Raw genomic sequence first — 16,763 nt, forward strand, 5'->3', positions numbered from 1 at the left:
CCAAAGATATGCTTTGTACCCCCTATATGCCACTGCCTCCCTGATATGCCTTATACCACCTATTTACCACTCCCCCTGTATATGCCCTATTCCCTCCTATTTGACAATCTGCCTCCTGATATGCCTTATTCCTCCCCAGTATGCACCCCTGACTTACTGATGCTTCCCTAGACTGGTCTCCTGTGCTCCAGACTCCCTAGTGGCAAGTGGGGGCAGCCAGTGGACGTCTGCACGATGCGCGCAGACAACCTCCGCTGTTACGTGGAACTTCTGTTGGGGCTTCTATGACTAAGCACTGGAAGGTCGTGTCACGCCAGTGCTACGTCATAGAAGCCCCAGTGGAAGTGTCGGGTAGCAGTGGAGGTTGTCTGCATGCATCGTGCAGATGTACACCAGCTGCCAGAGAGGAGGATCCAGGTCTCCTGCAGTGCTGCAGGGGATCCTCCTCTCTGGCAGCCTGTGGACGTCTGTGCGCAGACAACCTCCTCTGCTGCTGGTCAGTACTTCCGCCGGCGCTTCTATGGTGGAGCACTGGAAGGTTATGTCACGCCGGTGCTCCCTCATAGAAGTGCCGGCAGCAGCGAAGATTGCGCACAGAAACACACCAGCTGCCTGAGTGGAGGATCCAGGTCCCCTTAAGTGCTGCGGGGGATCTGGATCTTAGTCTTGTAGTCAGACCTCTATTTGAGGGCTGATTATAAAACGACCTTGAATATAAGAAGAGGGGTATTTTTCAGAGCATTTGTTTGGAAAAAACCTTGTCTTTTAATCGAGCGAATAAGGCATGTGTCTATATATATAATCTTTTTTTACTTGCAGTACGAGTGCAATAGGACACTATTTAAAATAAAATCTTAGTTATAACATATTTTGGGCATCAGGGATCATTATAATATATGGATATTGCTAAGGTCACTATATCGTTTTTTACATTTTTATGTCATTTAGTTTTTAAGGATACAATTTAAAACTTTGCTATTGTATCAGAGAATAGCAAATGTGGTGCCTTGTAAGCCTAACTTCCATAGTGGGGAAAACTCTAAGTAAGTTAAGAGATGAACTCTAGGATTTTTTTTCAGTTAACAATATTATTACACATAGTCCACATGTATTTGTGGGTTATATGTCATGTCACACTTACTGGCTTTCAACAAAATAGTAAGTTTCGTTATAGACCATGGGCATTGGATCTAATGCCTCGGGGTCATCCTTGACTCTAACCTCCTTCATCCCTCACATTCAGTCCCTCGCCAAATCCTGCCGCTTGCACCTAAAAAACATCTCTCGCATCCGCCCATTCCTCACAAATCCACAAAAACTCTGATTCATTCACTTATCATTTCCTGTCTTGACTACTGCAACACTCTTCTGGTTGGCAGTCCACTGTCTCGATTCTCTCCTCTAGTCTCCTCGACTCTCTACTCACATGGGCTAAGGCTCTCCTCCACACGTATCACCTCTTCCTTTTGCCATCTACAAGATTTCACTCAATATAGAAAGAAATGGGGACACCTCCACAAATGGGTGAATGAAAAAATGTATATAGTTACCCTACAGATCTTGCTGCTCCCGAAATTAACACTCCTCACAAGTGTTGTTTTCGACATACTACAAGATTTCACTCAGGCTGCCCCATATCTCTGGAATCTACTTTCATCGAACCTTCAGCTTTCACCCTCCCAACATTCAAGAAACATCTCAAAACTCACTTTTTCAGAGAAGCATACCATCTTAGCTGCTAGAACTTGCTTGTCATTGATACAACCGCCACACTACCTCTAACCCTTTCTCTGTGCCTTATGTTTGTCACCCCATTCCCTTAAGATTGTAAGCTTGCGAGCAGGGCTCTCTCCACCTGTATCAATTTGTCTTAGTCTGTCAATTCTTGTCTTGTCATACCCTTTGAATATATGTATTAAGCGCTGCGAAATTGTTGGCGCTATATAAATAGATAATAATAATGTAATGTACCTTGATTTTGCACCATAGGTTACTGTGTAAACTAAGGCATATGGGATTGGAAAAAATATTTGTACTTAGATAGGATGCTGTGTTACAGAGGGTGGTTGTAAATGGAACGTTTTCCTGCAAGAGGAAGGTCTTCAGTGGAGTTTCTCAGGGTTCTGTCCTTGGGCTGATTCCTTTTAATTCATTTATCAATGTCTTGCAAGAAGGTGCTGGAAGTAATGTCTCAATTTTTGCAGATGACACAAAAATGATGTAAGGTAATAAAGTCTCAGCAGGATGTTATTTCTCTGCAGAAGGGATTTAGACAAAATGGGAGAATGGGCAGTTAATTGGCAGATGTGTAAGAAAAACAATAAAATGCTAATTATTCTCTAAATGGTTATGTGTTGGGTAAATCCTCTATAGAAAAGCATTTGGGTGTTCTTATTGAAAGTAGACTGTGCAGCTGTTGCTAAGGCCAGCAAGATGCTGGCTGGTATGTAGGGGAATAGGTTCAGAACATAATTGTGCCTCTTTATAAGTGATTTGTAAGACATTTAGAATATGCAGTGCGGTTTTGGGCACCAGTACAAAGAAAGGACATAACGGAAATAGCTTTCGAAAGCAGGGGCGCAAAATACATGTAAATGAAAAAACTAAATAAACAATAATAGTGTAGTATATTTAACCCTTAAAAGTGAGCAATGGAATATTGCTTTATCCACTCACAAAAATCCCGGATCACACTAGTTCATCAAAAAAATACCATGATTCTAGAATACTAGAGTATTTTTGGTTGTTATATGGTTTTCTGTTTTTTTTTCATAGTTACATAGTTATATAGGCTGAAAAAAAGACATGCGTCCATAAAGTTCAGCCTTTCCTATATCTGTTAATTTGTTGCTGTTGATCCAAAAGAAGGCAAAAAAACCCCGGTTTGGCTCTTTCCAATTTTGCACTAACCAGGGAAAAAAATTCTTCTTGACCCCAAAATGGCAGTCAGATTTCTCCTTGGATCAATAAGCTGTTTCCCCACAATTAAAGATTATATCCCCGAATATTTTGTTTTCCCAAGTATCCATCCAGTTGCTGTTTAAACCCCTGTACAGACTCCGATAAAACTACCTCTGCAGGCAGAGAATTCCACATCCTTATTGTCCTTACTGTAAAGAACCCTTTCCTTTGCCTTAGACTAAATCTCCTTTCTTCCAGTCTAAACGCATGACCACGTGTCCTATGCATAGTCCTGTTTATGAACAGATTTCCACAAAATGGTTTGTATTGGCCCCAGATATATTTATATAATGTTATCATATCCCCTCTGAGGTGCAGTTTTTGTAAACTAAACAGATTTAAATGAGTTAACCTTTCTTCATAACTATAGTGCGCCACTCCTTTTATTAATTTTGTAGCCCGCCTCTGCACCTTTTCTAGTGCTATGATATCCTTCTTTAGAATAGGTGCCCAAAATTGCACAGCATATTCAAGGTGTGGCCTTTCCATTGAATATACCTTTTAACTGTTTGGGGTCAATTAGAAATTTGCTTGTTTTTGAAATTGATCAGAAATGCATTGTAGACATTGCTAATGTTGTAAATGACTTGTAGCTGAACCTTTTTGTCTGCAACAGCGGGCTAATTTGATTATCAGTATACCTATGTTTATATACTTGGGTGTGTTTATTTTTTCACACATTCCCTCCTAAAAACCAAAACCAGGAAGAGCATTTGAGGTATTTCCAAACTCAAGACAAATATTCTCACAGGAACCATGAGTCTTAGCATGGATTCCTTGCAGTTGTGTTGAAGTCCTTTCCATGTTCTCAACTCCCAAGCACCAGCACTAAGTCTTCAGAAGTAGAAATCATAATAGCTTCCTTGCAGGGACTTTTTATAAACTTTTCCCATCCCACAAAATAGAGAAATACTAGTACTGTGTGTAGCTAAGCAAGCATTTTTTTATTAGGGACAAAATTGGGTCTTTTATACACATCAAAGCAACAGGAAAGTGATTAAACAATAGATAACAATTTGAATTAGGCTTTGAACATAAACCAATAAAAAAGGGAAGTATAAAGAACAGCTAATCCCAAATTGCAGGTTTTGCACACTTTAGAGGCTTAGATGAGGTGGCTCATGAGTGGAGGGCCATTAAATCCACTATTAAGAAATGGAATGAATATGGCACCTCAACAAACCTCCCAAGAGAGGGCCGTCCACCAAAACTTATGGACCAGGCAAAGAGGGCATTCATCAGAGAGGCAACAAAGATAATGGAAGGAGCTGCAAAGCTCCGCAGCGGACATTGGAGTATCTGTTTATATGACCATTTTAAGCCGTGTGCTCCGTAGAGCTGGGTTTGACTGAAGAGTGGCCAGAAAAAAAATCATTACTTAAAGAATTAAGCAAACAGGTTTGCTGTTCGCCAAAAGGTCACTGGTCAGATGAGATTAAAATGTAGCTTTTTGGCCATCAAGGAAAACGCAATACATGATGGATAGTGCTAGAGCCAGGGAAATTCTTGTGGGAAACCTGTTTCAGAGATTTGAGACTTGGATGTAGCTTCACCTTCCAGCAGGACAATGACTCTATGTTTTCTGCTAAAGCAACACTCGAGTGGTTTAAGGGGAAGTCTTGGAATGGCCTAGTCAAAGAGTAGGCTTCAATCCAATTGAGAATCTGTGGTATGACTTAAAGATGTCATTCCCTTATCGACAGGAGCAATACAGGAATTGCTATAGGGGCTGAAGCATCTCCATGCATGGAATGGCAGAGCCATAATTTGATCTGATCATAGAATCGGACACAAATCTGCTTGGTTTGGGGAGCTTATTGTTGTTTAAATTTATCAATTCAGGTGTCCTGATTTCAGAAATACCTAATTTATGTAGGATTTCCATTTCCACATTTGATACATTCGTTTTTCATTGTTCTGTATGCTATTTGTATTTAAGGACTTGAAAACAACATCTTATTCACATTTTTCTACATCATATTTAGAAAACATAAAGATGGAAAATTCACTAGCATGGTCAAAGTGACCCCTCCATTTGTGTGCCGAAAAGCTCTTGATACCATATCTATATACACTTTTCTGGTTGAGCATCATGAAAGCCCACAAACTACTGGAGGTGAGCGCTGCTCATAAAATAGATAATTACTAGATGTATGCATTTGTGTTGAAAGGTGCATTTCCATTTAGATAAAACATTGAGCGCTAACAACAAAGCTTAGCAGATCTGTCATTTTATTTTTCCCACTGATTGTTTAATCTTGTATAACAAGAGAGAAACATGAAAGTTGTGTCTATTGCCATGGAAACAAGCTGTACATTTCTGATTTTGTGTCACCTGACATTTATGCATTCCCAGAAAAAATATAAATAAGCACTAGGAATAATGTCTCTAATGCTGCATTTAGTTATAAAAGTGTTTGTGTGTTTTTCATATATAAACCAGCAATATTCTCCTAAATGTAATCAAATTATTTTATCCAGAGATTAAAATATGCCATTAAGGTTTGGTTTATTACCACATTTCATTTTGCTCTGTGCATTTGTATGTATAAAAGGGAATTTGGTTACGGATCCTTTACGTTTCATGAATTAATAGAAACCATAGAATGAAAGTATAGATGATTCTAAATGAGGATAATAAATATGTTCAAAGTTACATGTTTATTCTTTGCAAATGTATTTACGTTGAATACCTTGACATACATACATATTGAAGTCAGAAATTGGTACACAGTAATGAATACAAAAACATTTTATTTAAATACAAAGACACAAATTAACTAAACATTAAATAAACAAATATAACAAGATGCTGGTTAATACAAGAATTGCCTGGCCCATGAGGCAGTGTTATAATACCCCTTCCAATAGTGAACCAGATTAAATAAAAATAACATTTATATATTTAATGAATTGCCAAAAAAAATCATGGTAATTAAGGGTATATTGTACCAATAGCTCCAGAAGCAGTCTACATTTCTCTAGGTTGTATGGATTAAGCCTGTATTCTGTAGCTGACATTAGACAAGAAGTGTTTGGGTTGTTCACAGATGATATTTAGGAATATAATCTTTTCATTAACATGGCTTCCCTTGACGTTTAGTGAATCTTAACTGTAAATAAACACGAGCCGAGGTGTTACTTTGCCGGTATACAAGCTTGTAAATCAAAATTAGCTTAAATCCCTTGCAGTAATTCAAGGTGGTGACACTTCTAATGTTTAATTGGGTTTCTTTAGGGTATAAACTTCTCATTAACTAACTCAAAAAATATACCGTATTTGCTCGATTATAAGACGACCCCGATTATAAGACGACCCCCCAAAATCTGAATATTAACTTAGGAAAAAAAGAAAAAGCCTGAATATAAGACGACCCTAAAGGAAAAAAGTTTTACCAGTAAATGTTAATTCATGTAAACAATTTTTTTAAATAAAAGCTATGATTGAGAAAAATATTTTTTTTGTTTTTATTTCCTTGTATTTTCCAGCCTGTCCCCCAGTTTCGCACATCTGCCCCCAGGCTTGCCACACCAATATGGCACTGTGGCCCATGATATGCCTTTTAACCCTCTATATGCCACTGTGCCCCATGGTATGCCTTTTGACCCCCTATGTGCCACTCTGCCTCCAGAAATCCCTTATACCCCTATATCCCATTCTGGCATTTAGGGGGTTAAAATGCATATTATGGGGTAGAGTGGCATATAGGGAGGTATAAGGCATTCCAGGAGGCAGAGTGGCATTAAGGGAGTTAAAAGGCATTGTATAGAGCACTCTGCCTCCAGAAATGCCTTATACCCCTATATGCCACTCTCGCATTTAGGGGGTTAAAAGGCATATCATGGGGCAGAGTGGCATATAGGGAGGTATAGGGCAGAGTGCTCTATTAAATGCCCCCTTAACGCCACTATGCCTCCTGAAATGCCTTATACCTCATTATATGCCACTCTGCCCCCTAATATGCCTTTTAACCCCTTAAGTGCCAGAGTGGCATATAGGGGTATAAGGCATTCCAGAAATGCCCTATGCCCCCATTTAACACACACACACACACACTTACCGGTGCTTCCAATTTCCTGCTGTATTGCCGAGGCAGCGGGTTGACGTCTCTTTCCGCTGCAGCCGGAAGGAGGTGGAGTTGGCAGCGGGGGTTTTTCTGCGTCCGTCCCGCATACCTTCCCCGGCTGTCAGAGATCAGAGTTCCCCGCACCGGTGCGGGGAACTCTGATCTCTGACAGTCGGGGAAGGTATCCGCGACGGACGCAGACAACCCCCGCTGCTAGCCACACCTCCTTCCGGCTGCAGCGGACGTTGTCTACGCGGATCGCGTAGACGTCAACCCGCTGCCCCGGCAATACAGCAGGAAGCACCGGTAAGTGTGTGTGTGGGGGGGAGACAGGAGGATCCAGGTCCCCTGCAGCGGTGCGGGGAATCTGGATCTTAGTCTCATAATCAGACCTCTATTTGAGGTCTGATTCGAAGACGACCCCGATTAGAAGACGAGGGGTATTTTTCAGAGCATTTGCTCTGAAAAAAACCTCGTCTTATAATCGAGCAAATACGGTATTTGATGTTTCCCCAAGATGGGAACAGGTTATCAGAAAAAGGACAAATGTATTTTAATACACCCTGCCTTCGACCTTCCATAATCCTTCCTCATCCAGGGTTTTGCAGCAGTTGTCAGCAGTTTGAGACCCCCACTAACATGAGTACAGCTAAATTTCTGGTAAAACAGTATGCATGCCTAATGTGGGAACCTTTAGATGCGTGTACAGTGTTATTTTGTACTCAATCCTTATTCGTAATTAAAATTGGGGAACCTTTTATTACATGTGAAATTTTACAGTAGTTTGCACCTTCTTATAGCAGGCTTGAGAGATTATAAACCAAGCTTGGAACACACGTTAGATTTTATGGTTTTTCATTAAAATAATGGATTTGTCCTGAAAAGGTTTGCCCAAGGATCTTCAGCCTTGTATATGGAATTTCTTGTAGCGAACTGATAAAACCAGCATTATTCATGTTAACTGAGCGGTGTTCAAAATAATGAATAAATGTGAATGACTTCACGTGGAAGTCGTTAGACACCATAACATTGCAGACAAACAATTAAAAAACACATTCAACAATTGTGACAACAAAGAACAAAGAATCATTGCGTCCCATGATGATTCCAGAGTGGTAATTCTTGCAGAATGGTGATCCATCACTCTCTGTTTCATCATTACGTAGATGTACGTATTTTTAGTGTCCCAGACAAATAAACTGAAATAAAAAAAAGAGGATGGACATAAGAAATAAATCACATTTTAGTATTAAAATACATTACAGTTGAAAGAGTAATAAATCTGACAGTAAAGGCTTTATTGGTGCATATATGTGTAATCTGAAACCATATGTTCTATGCGATTATAGAAACATAGAATTGAATGGCCAATAAGAACCATCAGGCCCATATACTATGTCTGTTCTTTTCTAAAGTAAAGAGTCCTCCACTTATCCACCACCTTCACAGTAAAGTAAAATGTCCTTGCTTCTGACCCTCTAGATAGATTGCAGATACGATTATCTTTGCCATCCTCACACACATTCAGAGGAGGAGGAAAATCATCATGGCTTGTATATAATTTCCACAAGATGTGCCAAGAGGATGATTTAGACCTAATTTGGCTAATTCTGTGCTATGGCTTGCTTGCCCACTTACACTGATCTCCTGGATCCCCATTACAACTGTCTTAAGTAAAGCAGTTTGGATGGGGCCTGGTTACAGCTCTACATTCAGACCCTGTAGTTACTCCACTATATCTATTTTGTAGGTCCTTACATGAAGGAAGGCAGTAACAAAATAGGTAAAGGTGATGTTTCTGTGTTTTTATGTGAATAGACCTTAAGAGGAAGAACAATGGCACGTTTGCTAAAGCCCATTTGCTTAGAATACTGGACTATGAATTTTATTTTCATAACAGCGCTTTTAATTTATAATGTATTACATTGAACGTTCACAAACTTGAAGAGTTTCCTATAAGTAATTGCATTATATAAATGGATGAGATAATTTTTTTATTTTTTTTTATAAACCACATATATATCGATAAAGCATCATTTAGTACCAAAAATATATTTTTTACAAATTCCCTAAAAGAATTAAACCTATTTATACATTTTTTTTGCTTTGGGTCCATTCGTGTTAAGACAACAAATTTAGTTTCCTGCCCTTTCAGTTTGGACAAAATTCGGAGGGCTTTTTACATTTGGCAAACAAAATTTGTTGTCACTCACCCTCATTCACTCTCAAACACTCTTATATTCTCTCTCACTCGCACACTCATTCAAGTTCTAACACGCTCTCAATGTCTCCCTACCTTCTCCACCGACCACTTCTGTGTCCCTGTCGCCTTTCACGCAGCTCCACTTCTTTTCTTGCATCTACTTGTCCTTCAGTCTTCTGTGCGCTTCTCCCCAAGCAGACAAAGACAGAAAAACAAGAAGATGCAAGAAAAGAAGAGGAGCTGCGTGAAAGGAGACAGGGACACAGAAGTGGTTGGCGGAGGTAATGAGACATTTAGAGAGATTGTGAATGAGAGTGTGAGAAATCAAAAATAAGTGAAAAAAACAATGAAATGCAAAACTTTATTTTTGTGTGTTTTCGTTGGGGTGCCTCATTATTTTTGGACATTCAGGATAACCTGAATTCACATGTGTAAAAAAATATATTATTTACATTATTTATATATGTTTTTCTTTTGTGTTTTTCTACCCTAAATCTAGGAATCTGTAGTAAGAAATGTCACACCTTTAACTATTTTAACCCTACCACCCTTCCTATCCTAAGCATGAAAAAAACAACTGATCACTCTGTAATAGTTATCAATCAGCAGAAAATACAATTTTTTTAAATTTTATTTTAAAAATGGCAGTGTTTAATGCCCCTTTCTGCCTAATACGGAGTTAGGCACACAGACTGAGGCAGAGATTACTGTCAATGTGGCATGGAAGTGCCTCCTATTGGCTGCTGGTCTGCCTGGGTCTCCAGGAGCCAGCAGTAGAGAACCTGAGATTAAAATAAAGGACCTACGTTTTTGTGAAGACACAGTCAACAAGAGATAATAATTTTTATTGTTGTTCAGGTCCCATAGTTAGGATGAGTGGGATGGCTTCTCCTGCAGACAGTATACCTACGTTTACTATTGGTGATACTATTTGTGATAGTCCACCTTAGTACTCGGTAGCTATAACATATCATGGTGAGTACATTCTGCTTCCTTATTATTTTTTTTATGAATTTGTGCACTAAAACCCCAAGCTAGTTTTTTAAAATAACCAGTGTGGCAAGTACACCAAAATCACACAAATATTTAACCGACACATAAATAATAAAGTGTTGTGCAAATAACACACCCCCAAAATATACCCATATTGTCTACTACTCCATTGATTCCTCTTTATTTTTTATTTACTTATTCTTCTAGCAGCAGCTAAAATACGGATGTTCTGTGAGTTAAATCTGTTCTTTCTTACGCCTCTTTCTACCAAGCAGAATGAGTGTTTGAATATTTGGGGAATGACGTTTGTTCTTGTTTATATTTATATGAAATGTGATGATGATGTATGACCCTTTTATTCATAATAATAATAATAAAAATGTATAACTAAAAAAATAAAAGGAAGAATAAAATATATAACAAAGCTACAAAAATGGTCCAGGCCTTGCAAGGGGAAAAAATGTGTCAACGTTCTGTACTCATAGAATGAAAACTCTTAGGTTATGGTGTTATTTCACTGTGTGTGTATGAAAGCAATAACACATGTTGGGTAGGAATAGACAAACAGAGACTGCAGTTACACATTGTGTTCAAAATCAACATACAGTAGCGTCACCTCCCAAAGGAAGCTATGGATTATAAATAATTAATCAACTGAACCCCCCCCCAAGAAGAAAAGTATGGACTTGTTTTTCCTCTCGTAAGACAGTCTTTGCGAAATGTCTAGTTATTCACTGGTCCGGCATTAGTTAAAACCAGAACCGTTTTTCATGTACTGTATTTCTTTGATAAGTTTCAAATAATTATAAACAAATGTCTCAATATTCACTTAAATGCTGAGGCACTTGGAGTCGCATGAAAGTTATGCAGTTCCAGTCAAATAAACAGTGAATCATTGTCACACGCTCTGCCATAAGGTACTGCTATCAAGTGATGCTTCTGGTATACAGTCTTAAGTGGTTTCATGCAGAACTGTAGAAATAGCAATTAAATATAAAAAATAACATACAATAACAAAAGTATTTTACCTTTGATACAAAGTTGCAATATCCATAAAGGTATTACAATCACCTGCTTCACACCTCAAGGAGCATGAGCAACCGGTTTTGGAAGTGCATAGCCTAATCAGTATGACCATGTTCTGCTAGGCTTTTACCTACTGCTTGCTGAGTTTAAGGTGAAAGAATATGACCTACAAGCAGTAACAGTTGTGAGGGATCACACAATGTTACCCGCTGAATTTTCAACCAGCCCAAAATCCAACCAGTACTTTTTCCGCAACCCCAGTCTGTGTAGGTATGTGTTACATTGTGTATGAATTAAAATATTGCTGTTAAATAAATATTATTTCTGTTGTATTTTAATAGACATAGGCAGTGGTGACTCTAGAAACAATATATAGGGGTCACACAAGATACCACAGTCAAACTGGGGGGCATTCATAATTTCCACCATTAAATCATACCACTGAGAAAATATATATATATATTGCCAAAAGTAATGTGCTATGGAATGATACTTTTGTTATTGGACTAACATAATGCTCGGTCATTCAACATGGGAAGCCTGAAGCCACAATTTAGTACGACTAATCCTTGAAATAAATATTATAGCATAAATAACACAATACCTTAACTTTTCCACTAAATTTTTTAAGGGCCTTGAATGTTTTGTCCCCTGAAGTCACTACAACTTCAGGAGGGCATTTTATCTCTGGATAAGTATAAATTAAATAATTCCAACTGCCAGGAAACAGATAACCAAACACACACCAGGACAGGCTCTGCCACACCGACACCCAAACACACACACAGGACAAGCTATGCCATACGGACACCCAAACACACACACCAGGACAGGCTGTGCCGCACCAACACCTATACGCACACACACCCCAGGACAGGCTCTGGTACACTGATAACCAAAAACACACAAACAGCAGGACACAATCTACGTCACTAACATCTACATCAGGATGGATTTTTCACACTGCATTGTTGTTTATACCCCCTTAGTGTTTTTGACCCTTATGTATTGATGCCCCAGCCAGCACCCTTTTAGTATAGATTAATGTGATGCCCCCACACCCTTGTATAATCGCCTCCAGCCACCACTATTTGTATTAATGCCCCCAGCAAGCCCCTCCTTTTATTATTGATTTATGTGATGGCCCATCACATATATGCATTAGACATGCATTTTTATCTACATAATGAGTACTTATCTCTTTGAAGTAAAGACTATGATGGAAACATGATTTCAAAATTACAGCTGAACTGGCAGTTTCGTTAATATTAGTTCCTGCTGCCGATATATATATAAATATTGGATCCTGCTGCTGATATATATATGTAAATATTAGCCCCAGTTGCCGATATATATTAATATTAGTCCCTGCTGCCGATATATATATATAAATATATATATATATAAATATTAGACCCTGCTGCCGATAGCAGGTATAGATCAACACATTAACACACAAACCCAGCTTTGCATGCATAGATCAATTGAAATTCACTTGTGATCTCAGCACTGAAGGTATATATCAAATCAACAGAATCAGACATACAAATCCTGTATTTGCAGGTATACAATAACAATATATAAAACGTAGAATTGCAGGTATAGATCAAATAAATACATGGAAACAGCATTGCAGGTATTACCGTATTTGCTCGATTATAAGACGACCCCCCAAAATCTGAATATTTAGGAAAAAAAGAAAAAGCCTGAATATAAGACGACCCTATAGGAAAAAAGTTTCCTATAGTAAATGTTAATTCATGTAAACTATTTTTTTTTAATAAAATCTATGATTGAGAAAAATATTTTGTTTTTAATTCCTTTTATTTTCCAACCTGCCCTCAGTTATGCACATCTGCCCCAGGCTTGTCACTCTGCCCCATAAATGCCTTAAACCCCTATATGCCACTGGGCCCCATGATATGCCTTTTAACCCTCTAAATGCCACTGGGTTCCATGATATGCCTTTTAACCCTCTAAATGCCACTGGGCCCCATGATATGCTTTTTAACCCTCTATATGCCACTGTGCCCCATTATATGCCTTTTGACCCCCTATATGCCACTCTGGCATTTAGGGGGTTAAAAGGCATATTATGGGGCAGAGTGGCATATAGGGAGGTATTAGGCATTTCAGGAGGCAGAGTGGCGTATAGAGGGTTAAAAGGCATTTCTGGAGGCAGAGTGGCATTAAGGGGGTTAAAAGGCATTTCATAGAGCACTCTGCCTACAGAAATGCCTTATGCCCCCCATTTAACACCCCCCCCCAAAAAAACCAAAAAAACTTGCGGTGCTTCTGACTTCCGGTGTGTTGTCCGGGCAGCGTGTAGACTTCGGCTGCAGCCAGAAGGAGGTGTGGCTAGCAGCGGGGGTTGTCTGCGTCCATCGCGCAGACCTTCCCCGGCTGTCAGAGAGAATTCCCCGGTGAGTGCCATCTTTGCCCTTCCACAATTACACATCTATGATACACACATACTCATTAACTCATGCTCTCCCTCATTCAGACTATTCATCCACATATTAACTCATGCTCTCCCTCATTCAGACAATTCATTCACACATTTATGCATACTCTCACGCATTCACACAATGCATCCACACATTAATTCATACTCACTCATTAATATGTACCCTCCCTCCCTTATCACTTTCTACCCCTTCTGCCTCCCTTATCACATTCTACCCCTTCTGCCTCCCTTATCACATTCTACCCCTTCTGCTTCCCTTATCACTTTCTACCCCTTCTCCCTCCCTTATCACATTCTACCCCTTCTCCCTCCCTTATCACTTTCTAACCCCTATCCCCTCCTCTTTCCCTACTCACCCCCTTTGTATTTCACTCACCTTTAAAGTCCTGCGGCGGGAGAACGAGGCTTCTGTCTTCACTCCTGAGCGCCGGATATGATGTCATATACCGGCGCTCAGTATGAAACGCCGGCACTGCGGCGGAGGTAGAGGCCTCGTGGAATAGAGTGAGGGGGGCCGAGCGGTTGCCAGGTGCCCCTCTCTCCTCCGCATCCAAAAAAAAAAAAAAAGCGTTTCAGGCTGCCCAGGACTTAAAGTCCCATTGCGGGACTGTCCTAGGCAATCCACTGGATGGTTCCAAATTCGGCGGGGGGGCAAGGAATAACCTAGGGGGGGCAATTGCCCCCCTGTAGCGACGCCACTGGACATAGGAATATAAATTATACCAGTCCTGACTGCTTACATTTTTTACTAAGGGCTTATGGAAATTCTAGGAGGTACTAATATATTAGACCCCATCATAACAATGAGTATTCTTTGAAATTTTTCTTTCTTTCCAAACCAGGGATGTCATTGCTTGACCTCCAGGTGGTGATTGACTGTTAATCCTTCTACGTCTGGCTTGTTTTGTAGATGTAGAACGTCGGTTTTAAATAGGGCATTTAGACATTTAAATAAAAGAAATAATGTCCAGCTTCCCATTATAATTATTTTTTCTAATAGGCCACTTTTCATGTAAATCAACTGTGATTTCCTTTGTAACAAGATCATTTTAAAATTAGCTTTTTAAGGTTTTCCTACAGCATGGCAATTTCAATATATATTGTGTTTTCCAAATATCCTGTATCCTTATTTGACATCAGTTGCTTAGAGTCTCTGGTATCAATAGGTACTGTTTTTAAGCCAAAGTGTGTTCACAGCCTGTACACTACAGGACACTTGCTCCAGATGGGATATAATAGTACTGAAAATATAAGAATATTCGATGCCTTTATTACCAAAAAACCTTTATTGTTCAATAGCCCCAAGGTACTTCCCTTTTCAAAACATGAGTGGTGCCAGTTCATAGGCATCAGCTAGATAGCCATTAGAAATAAGTTAAGTTGGGCCAATGGTCTGGACAGACAGCTAGTGACACATGAGTGCTGCTGGCAGGACTGTCTGATCAGAAAAGGATCATACAATAAACTTTGTTTCAGATGGGATATATCCATATGGAAGCTCTGAAATACTTTAAAAGGTTTACAACCTGAATAATTGCATATTTTATTGTATTTTTTACATGTGATATTTTTTTCTTAGAGGATAAAAACTAATTATGATCTTTTTTCCTCTTTGTTTTAATCTGGAAATTTCAATTAGTTTCTGAATCACACAGTGTTTTTTGTTTCTATCTCAAGAGGTTTTAGAAATGCCTAGATTGGAGTGGAATTTAAGCTGGTAAACAGGTAATAATTGTATGCTAATTGTTGAACATGGCACAGAAAGGCATCCTTCAAAATTTGCTGAAAACCATTTTGATAGGGGTGTCATAGATCTTTCAATTATATTAGGATGTCTAACCTTGCTGGATTTAACCTCCCTACAAATAAGCTTTAAATACCGAAAATATAAGAATACTAGATACCCTTAGTACCAAAAAATATTGACCCAGTCAAATGGATGAATTGGTCAATAGCCCCCAAAGCACTTCCCTTTTAAAAACATGGATGGTACCAGTTCATAGCCATTAGCCTATGAGCAGGCACCCAGTGACACATGAGTACAATAAAACTTAATATGCAGACTGGCATAATATGTGCTATGTTAGCACCTTGTAAATAAGAAATGCCTAACACTGGTCCAATATGGTTGCCAACCGCACCAATTTTAATGTAATACCTAAAACATTGCCTAGTAATACACACTATTGTATGGGGAAAATAGTGAAAAATTAAAATGCTTTTGTAAAGGAAGACTTATAAAATGAAAAAGAAAAATGCTTAACTGATAAAAAAATACTAATTTATTTTTTTCATTTTCCATTTTCCCTTTCTCTATGTGCTTTAATACGCTGTTATTATAATCACGGGCATCGGCACTCTGTCTAATGAACTTGTAGAGTAATCTGAAGAGATGGTGAAGTAATCAGAGGCTAGGGGGAAAAGTAAGAAAATAGGTGATCTGAAGTGAAGGGATAAAGTGGTTGAAATAAAGGCAGTAGGAAGACAATGGTTGCAATTTCAAAATTATTATTACTTATTTAAGATATCATTTGATTTTTTGAGTGCAAAAAGAACCAATTGCATGTTAAAGCTCCTGTAGGATTTCAGTCTTTAAGGACTAACCATATGAGTACATGTATTAATTTGTTATCCACTGTGGTCTAAAGTATATGTGTATGTGTATATACACACTGATCAGCCATAACATTATGACCACTGACAGGTGAAGTGAATAACACTGACAATCTTGTCTGTGTGTGGGATAGACTTTCCTGAGGAAAGTCCACGAGGTGGACTGAAACATTGACATCTTGGTGTCTTGCAAATAAAAATGAAGCATTATTGAAGACCGTGAGTGCTGGCTTCACTACTTTTAGATTATTGTTACTTTGCTATTAGCCATGACCGGGCACCATGTTTTTTGAACTAGGAATCTAGTATTTGTCACCTTGTTTATGTTTAGATAGGAGTGCAGGGCTATTTGTTATTTTTATATATATAGCAAGTGAGCAGTTCATCCTCAAAGTTGATGTGTTAGAAGCAGGAAAAATGGGCAAGCGTAAGA

The sequence above is a fragment of the Sceloporus occidentalis genome, unplaced genomic scaffold, assembly GCF_023333645.1.
Source record: "Sceloporus occidentalis isolate IW3139 unplaced genomic scaffold, rSceOcc1.0.p SCAF_43, whole genome shotgun sequence".
Lineage (NCBI taxonomy): Eukaryota > Metazoa > Chordata > Lepidosauria > Squamata > Phrynosomatidae > Sceloporus > Sceloporus occidentalis.